This window comes from Macrobrachium rosenbergii, chromosome 4, assembly GCF_040412425.1.
Source record: "Macrobrachium rosenbergii isolate ZJJX-2024 chromosome 4, ASM4041242v1, whole genome shotgun sequence".
NCBI lineage: Eukaryota > Metazoa > Arthropoda > Malacostraca > Decapoda > Palaemonidae > Macrobrachium > Macrobrachium rosenbergii.
In genome coordinates, this window is record NC_089744.1 from 50,933,354 (window position 1) to 50,944,064 (window position 10,711).

Consider the following 10,711-nt stretch of genomic DNA (forward strand, 5'->3'; position numbering starts at 1 on the left):
AGATGTCCATGAGTTCTTGATAATGAAGGATCAGGGCCAGGGCTTGGACGGGTCCTCGTTTTTAGCAAGGAATCCAAGAGAAGGTGAGCAGACTGCGTCCCCTTGTGCAAAACCTACTCTCTTGTCTATCGCCTGCAACTCACTGATACATTTGGCGGTAGCCAGAGTCACTAAGAAGTGTCTTCTTGGTGAGATTCCTCAGTGAGACAGAATGAAGCAGTTTGAACGGAGGACCTGAAAGCCATTGCAGTACAACATCCAAGTTTCAAGAGACACTGGAAGAACTTCTTTGCTTTGTCATCTCAAGGATTTGATTAGGTTGCCGATATCTTGATTAGATAACAGATCCATTCCTCTGTGTTTAAAAACTGAGCTGAGCATCGACTTATACCCTTTGACGGTAGAGGTCGATAATTTCCTAAGACTGCCCATTTGGACTGGTAGAGCTTTGTAGAGGACATCTGCCTGCACCTCACAATTGCCTCTGCAGCCTGTCGCAAAAAGCCTTTTGCTCTGACGAGGCGCCTGACAGTCTGAAGCCTGTCAGGGCCAGAGCTAACAACCCTTGGTGGAATCTGAGGAAGTGGGGTTGTCTAAATCATTTTTGTGGAAGGAGTCTTGGGTAATCCACCAGCATCCGAATCAGATCTGGAAACCATTCCTTGTTTGGCCAAAAGGGAGCGACTAAGGTCATGAAGGTGGTCTGATGTGTCGACAACTTGTTGATTACCTCCCTGATCATCTCAAAGGAAGGGAAGGTGTGCACATCTAGGCCTGTCCAATCCAGGAGCATGGCATCCATCACTCATGCCCGAGGATCCAAGACCGGAGAGCAAAAAAGTTTAAGTCTGTGATTTCTTGACGTTGCGAAGAGATCTATGGTGGGTCTGCCCCATAGTCTCCACAGATCGTTGCAGACTAACGGGTCCAGGGTCCATTTGGTCAGAAGGATCTGTTTGAGGCGGCTTCACTCATCCGCAATAATGTTCATTCTCCCTTGAATGAACCGGGTGGTAAGAGTGACTTGATTCTCCTCTGCCCACAGAGGGAGATCCCTCGCCATCTTGTAGAGAGAGAGGAGTGAATGCATCCCTGTTTGCAAATGTAAGAGAGAGCAGTGGTGTTGTCTGCTTGCACTACTATCTTCTTGCCGCAGACTAGGTCTGAGAAGGCCTGAAGGCCCACGTGAACAGCTCTCAGTTCTTTTACACTGATGTGAGACTTCCGTTGCAATGTTGTCCGTTCTGGAGACTTCCCGGCCGTCCAGGAGATCACCCCAGACTAGGTCAGAGGCGTCTGAATAAAACTGAAGGTCAGCGTTCACTGGAAGAAGAGACTTCCCTTCCTGAAGGCTTTCTTCTCAAGACCACCACTGGAGATCCACTTTGATTTCCGACTTTATCGGGGAAGATGAAAGAGTCTGGTTGAGTCTTCCTGAACCAGTTCGCTTTCAGGAAACACTGCAAGGGTCTCATGTGCAGTCTGCCTAATCTCACAAACTGTTCTACTGAAGCAAGGGTCCCTAAGAGACTCACCCACTGTATGCCGAGCAGGACGGAAGGGTAAGGAACTGAGGGACAGTCTGTAGACTGTTGTTGACTCTTTTGGGCGACAGAAAAGCCCGAAAAGTCTGTGAATTCAGGATCATCCCCAAACAGGGAATCTCCTGAGTAGGAGTCATCAGGGATTTCTTCTTGTTTACGATGATGCTTAACTCCTGTGTCAGGTGAAGAGTTCTCCTCAAGTCTTCCGTGCACTTCTCCTCTCCTCCGATGGAGAGCAGAGAAGCCAGTCGCCCAAGTACAAGTTGATGTTGATTCCCAGAGGGTGAAGCCAATTCGCTACAGGAGCGAGGATTTGGGTGAATACTTTCCGTGCCGCTGTCATGCTGAAGCATAAAGCCCGACACTGTAGTACTCTACCCTGAAAGACGAAGTGTAGAAATTTTTGTGAGCCCTGATGAATAGGGACATGGAGATATGCATCTTGCATATCCAGGGTGACCATCCAGTCCCCCTGCTGCACTGAAGACATGACTGAGTGCACTGTCTCCATGTGGAACTTCGTCTGCAGGACAAAAACATTCAGGGTGCTGACGTCCAAAATGGGTCTCCAGCCCCGTGGCCTTCGGAACCATGAAAAGGCGGTTGTAAAAACCTTCGGAGTGGCAATCTAGTACCTCTTCCACTGCTCCCTTGATGATCAGGGATTCGACTTCTTGAGAGAATGCCAAAAGCTTCATGGAACATTCTGAATATGCTGTCAAGGTGATCAGCGATATTACTAAGGGATGAGCTTTCATGAAAGGAATGGCATAGCCCTCCTTGAGTACCTTCACTACCCAACTTTCCGCTCCTCTGCCCGCCCATTCCTTCCAAAAATGTAGGTGTCTGGCTCCTACTCGGGCATGGAGGACTAAATTCTCATTTCTTGGGGTTGGTCTTGAATGACGACTTCTTAATGGACTTCACAGGAGGTTGCAAGTTAGATCTGGGTCTAGGCTGAGTTTTCGGTTTCCCACCACTAGGAGGCTGAGGCTGTAAGGGAGAGAACGATCTCGACGGGGAAGGCACAGATCCCTCGGATGTCTGGTGGATTGCTCTAACAGGTCGGTTGTAGACTACTTCTGCAAGTCTGAAAGAATCTCCTTCACTGTGACTTGCAAAAAAAGGTGAGACTTGTCTAAAGGAACGAAAAGTAGAGCCAACTTCTGTGTTGGCGAGACTCCTTTTGAGGTGAAAGAATACCATAGCTCCCTCTTTTTCAGCTCACCCATTGAAAAGAGAGAGGCAAGTTCTGAAGAGTCGTCTCTTACTACCTTATTGGCGCATGAAAGTACCCCCAGCCAATCAGAGGCAAAGTCTTTAGTGAGATCTAGACAGTCTTTGATCTTTCTCACTAGCGCCCTGACAGCCCAATTGAAAAAGCTAAAAATTCCGAGAACCTTAAAAATGTTCTTGATGAGGTGATCAAGCTCGGGGGGGGGGAGGAAAACATTACCTTGGCTGTAGAAAAAGCTATTCTATGAGCCGAATCTACCAGACCGGAGAAGTCCCCCTGGGACAAGGCAGAAACTCCCAAGGATGGAGCTTCCCCAGTAGCATAGAACGAGTACCTTATCTTCGTGAGTTTGCTGGGTGGAAAAGCAAATGTTGCAATGCCCTGCTCTCTCTTAGAGGCCAGCCAGTCATGCACTTCTCTGAGAGCCTTCCTCGAGGAAGAGGAAAGAACTAATTTAGACAGTTTGGTACCCTCAGAAGACTGCTTCCTCATGAGAAAGGTAGAAGCTGGAGAAGTTGGAGCACCAGGAACGAAGAAATCTGGGAAACTACCCAGCAGACATCTCAAAAGAGACCAGTATGCTGAAGAGGGGACCAAATCCTGAATAACCTCTCCCTCCTCTGAAGAGAAAGGCAACAAAGACTTGTCTTTGGTTTCAGGAACAGCTGAGGTTTTCTTCAAGAACCCCATAAGCTCTATCAACTGTCGCTGGAGTGGGGCTAATGAATGACCCTCTTGAACCGGTGGATGAGTGAAAGGCACCAGGAGTCCTGAAGCTGTTGCTGGGTGCTCGGTTGTTGGCGCCAGGTGCTCAAAAGCGGAAGTCTAGCGCGAGACGGCAAGCACCGGGCGCTCGGAAGAAGTCAGCCACTTATAGCGCTCAGGACTGTCTTCCAATGAATGATGAGGGCAAGCTGGAGAAGCGGACTGATCCTGAAAGCTGCAGGAAGGCTGCGGGCTAACCTCCCTGTACCTCTGAACTGCCAGAGGAGAGACATCGCCAAACTCTGCATATCTCTCGAGAGGGTGCAACGAAGCAGGATACTGTAGCAAAATGAGTGCTTCTTGTCCGAGCTAGAAGCTTCCAAATCTGAGGAAAGCTAATGCACTGAAACACCTTTCCAATGGCGTTAGTTGAAGCCTGGGAACGAACGAAAAACCCCACTAGCCTCACTTGGACCTCCAGTATGTCTTCTCCCCGGTGCGGGGGAGCGGGACAGGGACCTTCGTCTAGGAGCACTGGTGGGATGGACAGCCACCTCCTCAACATTCACAAAACTGTCACTATGCACATTTTTCTCCATTAAAGATCTAATAGCAGACCCCATTTCCATAATGGTATTGGATAATACAGTAGTCCAAACTTCTGATCGAACCTTGATTCGAGGCTGGTAATGACTTGGAGAGTGGAATCATGGGAACCTGGATCAGGATTAAGTGGTAAAGTAGGAGGGCTCAGGGTGGGAGAAACAGGAGGAATTGGAGGAGTAACATCTCGATCATCCACTACATTAGGAAAAGTAGATATTACTGTACTAGCCCTATTCTCAGCCCTAAGGGCTGCCTGCCTCTTTCTATCTCTTTCAAGCTTCTCTAAATGAGATTTTAAGGACTTCCATTTTTTATCTTCCAAATCCTAACACTCTTAGCAAGTATTATCCTTACTACATTCTTGCTCCCCTACATTTAGTGCATTTAGTATGAGAATTGTAAGAAAACTTGGTTAACCTAGTTTTACAACCCTCCAAACAGAAGCAAATACTAAACAAGCTAGAATCTGGCATGTTAACTAAAGAAATTCCTAAAGTTAACCACAAGAAACAATCCACTAATGACTGAAAGCCACAACAACAAAAAATTCTGAATACTTCACCCAGATTGGGCAAATAAATACTACACAGTATCTGAAAAGCGATGAAGTAGCTGCGGGAAAACTTCCGATGTTGATCGGAAGCCGGCAGGAAATGAATTGAGCTCTCTGCTAAGTTGTTCCTCTAAGTCCCGGATAGTGGGCGGGACCTTGTCACCTACACACAAACGATAGAAGTGCTGCCGCACGAATTGTGAATTTTTAAGCTGCCGTAGGTTAGGAACCAATAGCTATGTAATTACTTGGTAAGTGACTTAAATAAAAACAACATTTGTCGTAGTCACCACCTTACTAACATTCATATTACGAACAGATAGGATCACAAATTAAAACTGCATTTGGACTACTCCCCTCTGCCAACAATAAGTACAAATTACGCTCTGTGTACTATTCTGCCTAGTAAGAAATTTTGCCACACAAGGAAGAAGAACCTGTTCCTTTAACCCCTTCCCTGATTATCCCAAGTATTCTCGTGATTTACTACCAATCACAAGAACACTTGTTCTTACCCATAAAATAATCCTACTTATTTCTGTCTTCCCTATTTCACTCATTCTTTGATGAATCCCCATTTTCTAAGTTTCCTCTCCCCATAGGAAACGTTTAGTATGCAATTTTGTCAATAGATGGCTGTGTATTGTTTACTTTATGAACTTCCAATGTCAGACGCTGCTCCTGCAAAATTTTCTCCAAGTTCCTAACTTTCAAAGCATAGAAAAAATACAAAATTTTGAATGTTCCATGAATCTAAATTTTATTTTCTTTTTAGCTTTCTAACATCCAAAGTAATTCTCTATACTGCATGATTTAAAAATAGAGTGAAAATATAAATTTTTGTAATAAAATTTATTATTTGGATACTTACCTACTGTTAAAGTTAGCTTACCTCCATGCCGATTGGCAAGTCAGCATTCAAACAAAAGAAAAAAGATCGCTTGGCTGACCCGGAAGACTGTCTAGTTCACCTGTTCTCCACCAGGTGTATTCAAATGTTTTAGCTCTAGTCGGATTTCTCCTTGACAGCCCACTAGTGTGGGGAGGCTGGGTGGGGTCTACTTTAACAGTAGGCAAGAATCCAAATAATAAATTTTATTATGAAAATTTATATTATTTTGGATGAATCTTACCTACTGTTAAAGTTAGCTGATTCCCACATTAAGAAAAAGGATGGTGGGTAGTGCAGCTACACAAATTCCGTTCAGCCAAGCATGCTAAAAGCTTTTTGCACGAAACCCAGAACATTCTTACCTGATCTGGACTCCAGAAGGTGGATTCCATTCAGGGTGCAAGGCTCTCATGTGAGCGCAGCCAAGAGTAGCCTTGCGGAGAAAAGCACTTCGTCTTCAGCCAGAAAGAATAGAAGTAGCGTGGTAGGACTCCTGTGCCTGGGTTCAAAAGCCCAAAAATGACAGTCAACTACAAATAACACCTATGATACAGAGGTACACTCCTGTACAACAAATGTACCTTCATGCTCTCCAGAAAACCAACACCCGAGACTAAGATAAAGAGCCTCAAAGATTGCTCTTTCTTTCGATTCAGGAAAAGACTTTACCTGCTATTACTATAAGGCTAAGGGCTTTACAATTTTCGAACGCAATTCCTACAGCTTTAAGGTAATGAGCAGCAAAAACTGAATTGCACTTCCACTGTGCCGCATTAATTACGTCCTCAAGAGACAAATTCTTCAAAAAACTAAAAGATGTAGCAACCGCTCTTATGCTATGAATATTTACTTTCAATGAAAGTAAGAGATCTGGATTTAGTTTTTCATGCGCTAGTCTTATTAAATGCTTAACAAAAAAGACATCACATTCTTAGACAAAGAAGTGTTAGGTTTTCTAACCCCACAAAATAAATTATTAACTCTGCCCCTAACAAGCTTTAATCTACATAAATCTTAATTGCTCTAACAGAACAGAGCAAAGCCTCTTCTTCATTCCCCACCAAAGAGGTTAAATTTGGAACTCTTACCGTTCTCAGTAGTAGTTTAGCCTTGAAAATTTGGAACTCTTACCGTTCTCAGTAGTAGTTTAGCCTTGAAAATTTGGAACTCTTACCGTTCTCAGTAGTAGTTTAGCCTTGACATTGTTCTTAGCCCTGAACAAAGGCGCAAATGATAAAATGGCATCTCCTTTACAAAAGCCTACCTGATTGGAGAATGCTTGTAACTTGCTTACTCTTGTGGCTGTTGCTAGCGCTACCAAAAAGTGTGTCTTCTTGGTCAGAAACTTCAAAGAAGCAGATTCCAAAGGCTCAAATGGATCTGCAGATACAAATTTTAAAACTACATCCAAGTTTCATGAAAGAGATTGACACTGAACTCTGGGTACTTCAATCTCAAACGATCTCATCGCCTCCTTAAAGTCTGGATCATTAGAGATATCCAATTGCAACTGATGCAGAACTGAGGAAAGCATGGATGTATATCCTCGAATAGCAGCTATGGAAAGATTCTTACTACGGTAAACCCCCTGTATTTGTGGGAGATGCGTACCTCATGCCTCCTCTAAAAATGCTAATAACTGCCTATCTTGAAAGTTCAAATACCAAATGTATACCTTAAACTAGCATCTACGTCAAATATACCTTATCCTATTGCTGTATTAATCTTTGAAATGAAATTATTAACACCATTTCAAAGTCATCTTAAACATGAGAGAGAGAGAGATTTTTTCAGTATCCTTTGTAGTGGTATTTTGACTAGCAACATATTTGACCATGAGTGGGCAACACTTCCTCCCCTTCGTCATCAATAAGTCAAGATAACTGACAGACTGCAACACCCCCTCGCTCCAAGCTTTCGGAAAAGACTTTAAAAATTTTACATAATTTACTATAGAAATGCATAAATGTTATAATTATAGCATGGAAAATATGAAAAAATTAATAAAGTACCATCACCTTTATCTATAAAACTACAGTATACAAAACAAATAAACATTTATGTTAAATACAAAGAAGATATGCTAACCCTAAGTTAGATACAGAAAAAGATCAGGGATTGAACTAAAATCTTACTAACTATATTTTCTTTGATGAATTGATATTTTGCTGTGTTTACATTAATATTAATATTTGAAATTAGTAAATCATTTATTTATCATACAAAACAAATAAACATACATATTACGTATTCATAAAAATTCTCTCATCTCAGTAAGAGAGAGAAAATTATCATTTAATGTTATTATTTAATCTTATTAAACTTAATATTTGAAAATTAGCACTGTAAATCATTATTTTATCATAATGTACATACATGTACAGCATAGTATTTAGTCCCGAAGTATAGAATATTGCTCTATGAAAAAATCCACGAATGGGTGAGTTTTCCTGCAAATAATTTATGGATAGGTTCCACAGAAAATTCCGCAAATCGCTGAGTCTGCCAATTGTGAGAACGCAAATCCGGGTGGTTTGCTGTATATCTAAGGTATTGAAAGAACTTGATGATGTTGTCTGTAGAGGTACAGAAGCTGGAAATCCCTCTAGAACGATTCCAGGAGCAGTACACAAACAGGATACAATGCCAAGGTTGTTGCTCGTCTTGATTTAACGATAGATTTCTGAGACATTTTAAAAATCCCCCTTGCTCGGAGGAGACAGTTGAGAGTCTCCAAGCAGTTAAGTGTAGCATGAGGAGGCTTTGGTGGAACTGCATGGAACTCAGTTGTCTGAGTAGATCCTTCCTCAATGGAAGAATATGAGGGAGATCCACTGACAGCGCTAGAAGGTCCAGAAACCATTCTCTCTGAGGCCACCACAGTGCTACTAGTGTCATTCTACAATGGTTTGATTCCCAAAACTTGTTCAGCACTTTCCTTACTACTGTAAAAGGGGGGGGGGAGGCTGTAAGTATCTAGGATGGACCAATCTTGAAGAAATGCGTCTACTGCCCAAACCTGAGGGTCTTGGCATAGAGAACAAATCACTGGAAGTTTCTTGTTCATCAATATTCTGAATAAGTCGACATTTAGTGCTCCCCAAAGACTCCACAGTGATTGGCAGACTTGCGGATGTAACGACCATTCTGTGGGTAGGACTTGTCCTTTCCCGCTCAATTGATCAGTTAAAACACTGTTTCCCTGGAATGAACTGTGGAATCAAAACTATGCTCCTGCCCAATGAAGCAACTTCTCTGCTATCAGAAACATTGACTTCGATCTCATCCCACCCAGGTTTCCGATGTATGCCAAAGAGGTGGTACTGTCTGAAAATATTGTATTACCTTTCCTCTGGCTAGGTGTCCACTGCAGGAGGGACTTCCATACCACCAACAGTTCTAGACTGTTTATGTGAAACTCCTCTTGTGGCGACCATATTCCAGACATCTGATGGGCTCCCAGGCATACTCCCCAGCCTGTCATTGAAGCATCTGAAAACAAGGTTACGTCTGGGCTCATTACCCCTCAGGATGACCCTGTCCCCAGTCTCTGACGATCCTTCCACCATGCCAATCTCTCCCAAAGACTTACCGGGACCGAAACTAAATGGGAGTCTGGCAGGGACTTCTTGCCCCAAGTTTCTCTCAAGTAGAGCTGAATTGGTTGCATCCTGAGCCTTGCTAACCTGGCAAATTTTTCCAGGGATGCCATGTGTCCCAACAGAGACAGCCATTGTCTTGCTGGAAGCTTCATTAAGGGCTGAAATTTTCCTAAAAGCAATAAGAAATTGTCTATTCATTTCTCTGATGGAAAAACCTGAAAACTGAGAGTGTCTACCCTCATCCCCAGACAGAGAATGGATTGAGTTGGAATCAGGGCAGACTTCTGAAAATTGATCAAGATGCCCAGGGATTGAGCTAAGCAAAGTAACAGATCCTTGGCTGTCAGAATTCCGTCGAAGGAGTTATCCAACATTAGCCAGCTGTCTAAATAGAGCAATACTCTCACTCCTAAAAGGTAACACCATCCCCTTAATGGCGCTAAAATCCTTGTGAATACCTGAGGTGCTGTACACAAGCCAAAGCAAAGAGCTCTGAACTGAAATACCTTCCCTGCAAAGACAAATCACAGGAACTTGTGTGACTGAGGATTTATCGGAATGTGGAAATACGCGTCTTGTATGTCCACTGAAATTATCCAGTCGTTCTTTTGAATTACCGCTGGCACTATACTCGATGATTCCATGGAAAATGGGGTAGACGAATGGATGTGTCAAGTCTCGACACATCCAGTACTGGGCACCACCCTCTGGATGCCTTGGCACCAGAAAAAGACGGTTGAAAACCCTGCCGAATATCCTGACACCTGCTCTATCACCGTCTTCTCTAGCAATGATACCACTTCTTTCTGAAGTATAAGATACTTTTCCTGTTGATAAAGATATGATGGAAAAGCAATTGGAGATGATGACAGAGGTGGAGGCAGAAAAGGAATTACATAGCCTTTCTTCAGTACCTCCACCACCCAAAGTTCTACTCCTAAGTCTTTCTAAACATGCCAGAGGGCCTGCAGTTGGCCTCCTACTGGAACCTTAGGGCAAAAAGCTTCAATTCTTTCTAAAAACCTTAGAAGTTTGCTTTTATTGAAGCCTGATATGGACCTACGAAAGGACTTAGTAGCCGAAGACAAGTCTTGAGATGGGAGGGACGAATCTTGACTGGAGGGCCAGCAGGAAAAGAAGCAGCAGGCCTATTATTGTCAGATAAACTCTCTATTTTCCCGTACAGAAATATCCTCCCTTAGCCTTAAATACAGTAAACCCCCGTATTTGTGTTCTCATGATTCGCGGACTCACCGATTTACAGGATTTTCTATGGAACATATCTATAAACTATTCGTGAAAAATTTGGCAATTCACGGACTTTTTCTTTGAGAAATATTCACTAATTAGTGTATTTTGATGTTATTTTTATGACAATAAAGGCAGTCCCCGGTTAACGGTGGGCTCGGTTAACAGTGATTTGGTTTTATGGTGCTGGTGTAGTGACGAAAATCGGCAATTTTCGGCACCGAAAATCACTGATTTCCGCTTATCGGCGCCGATAACTGGGTATTGGCGCTGATACATACCTAACAGAGGCGCCGATAACCCCCGAAATCGCCAAAAAAGCAC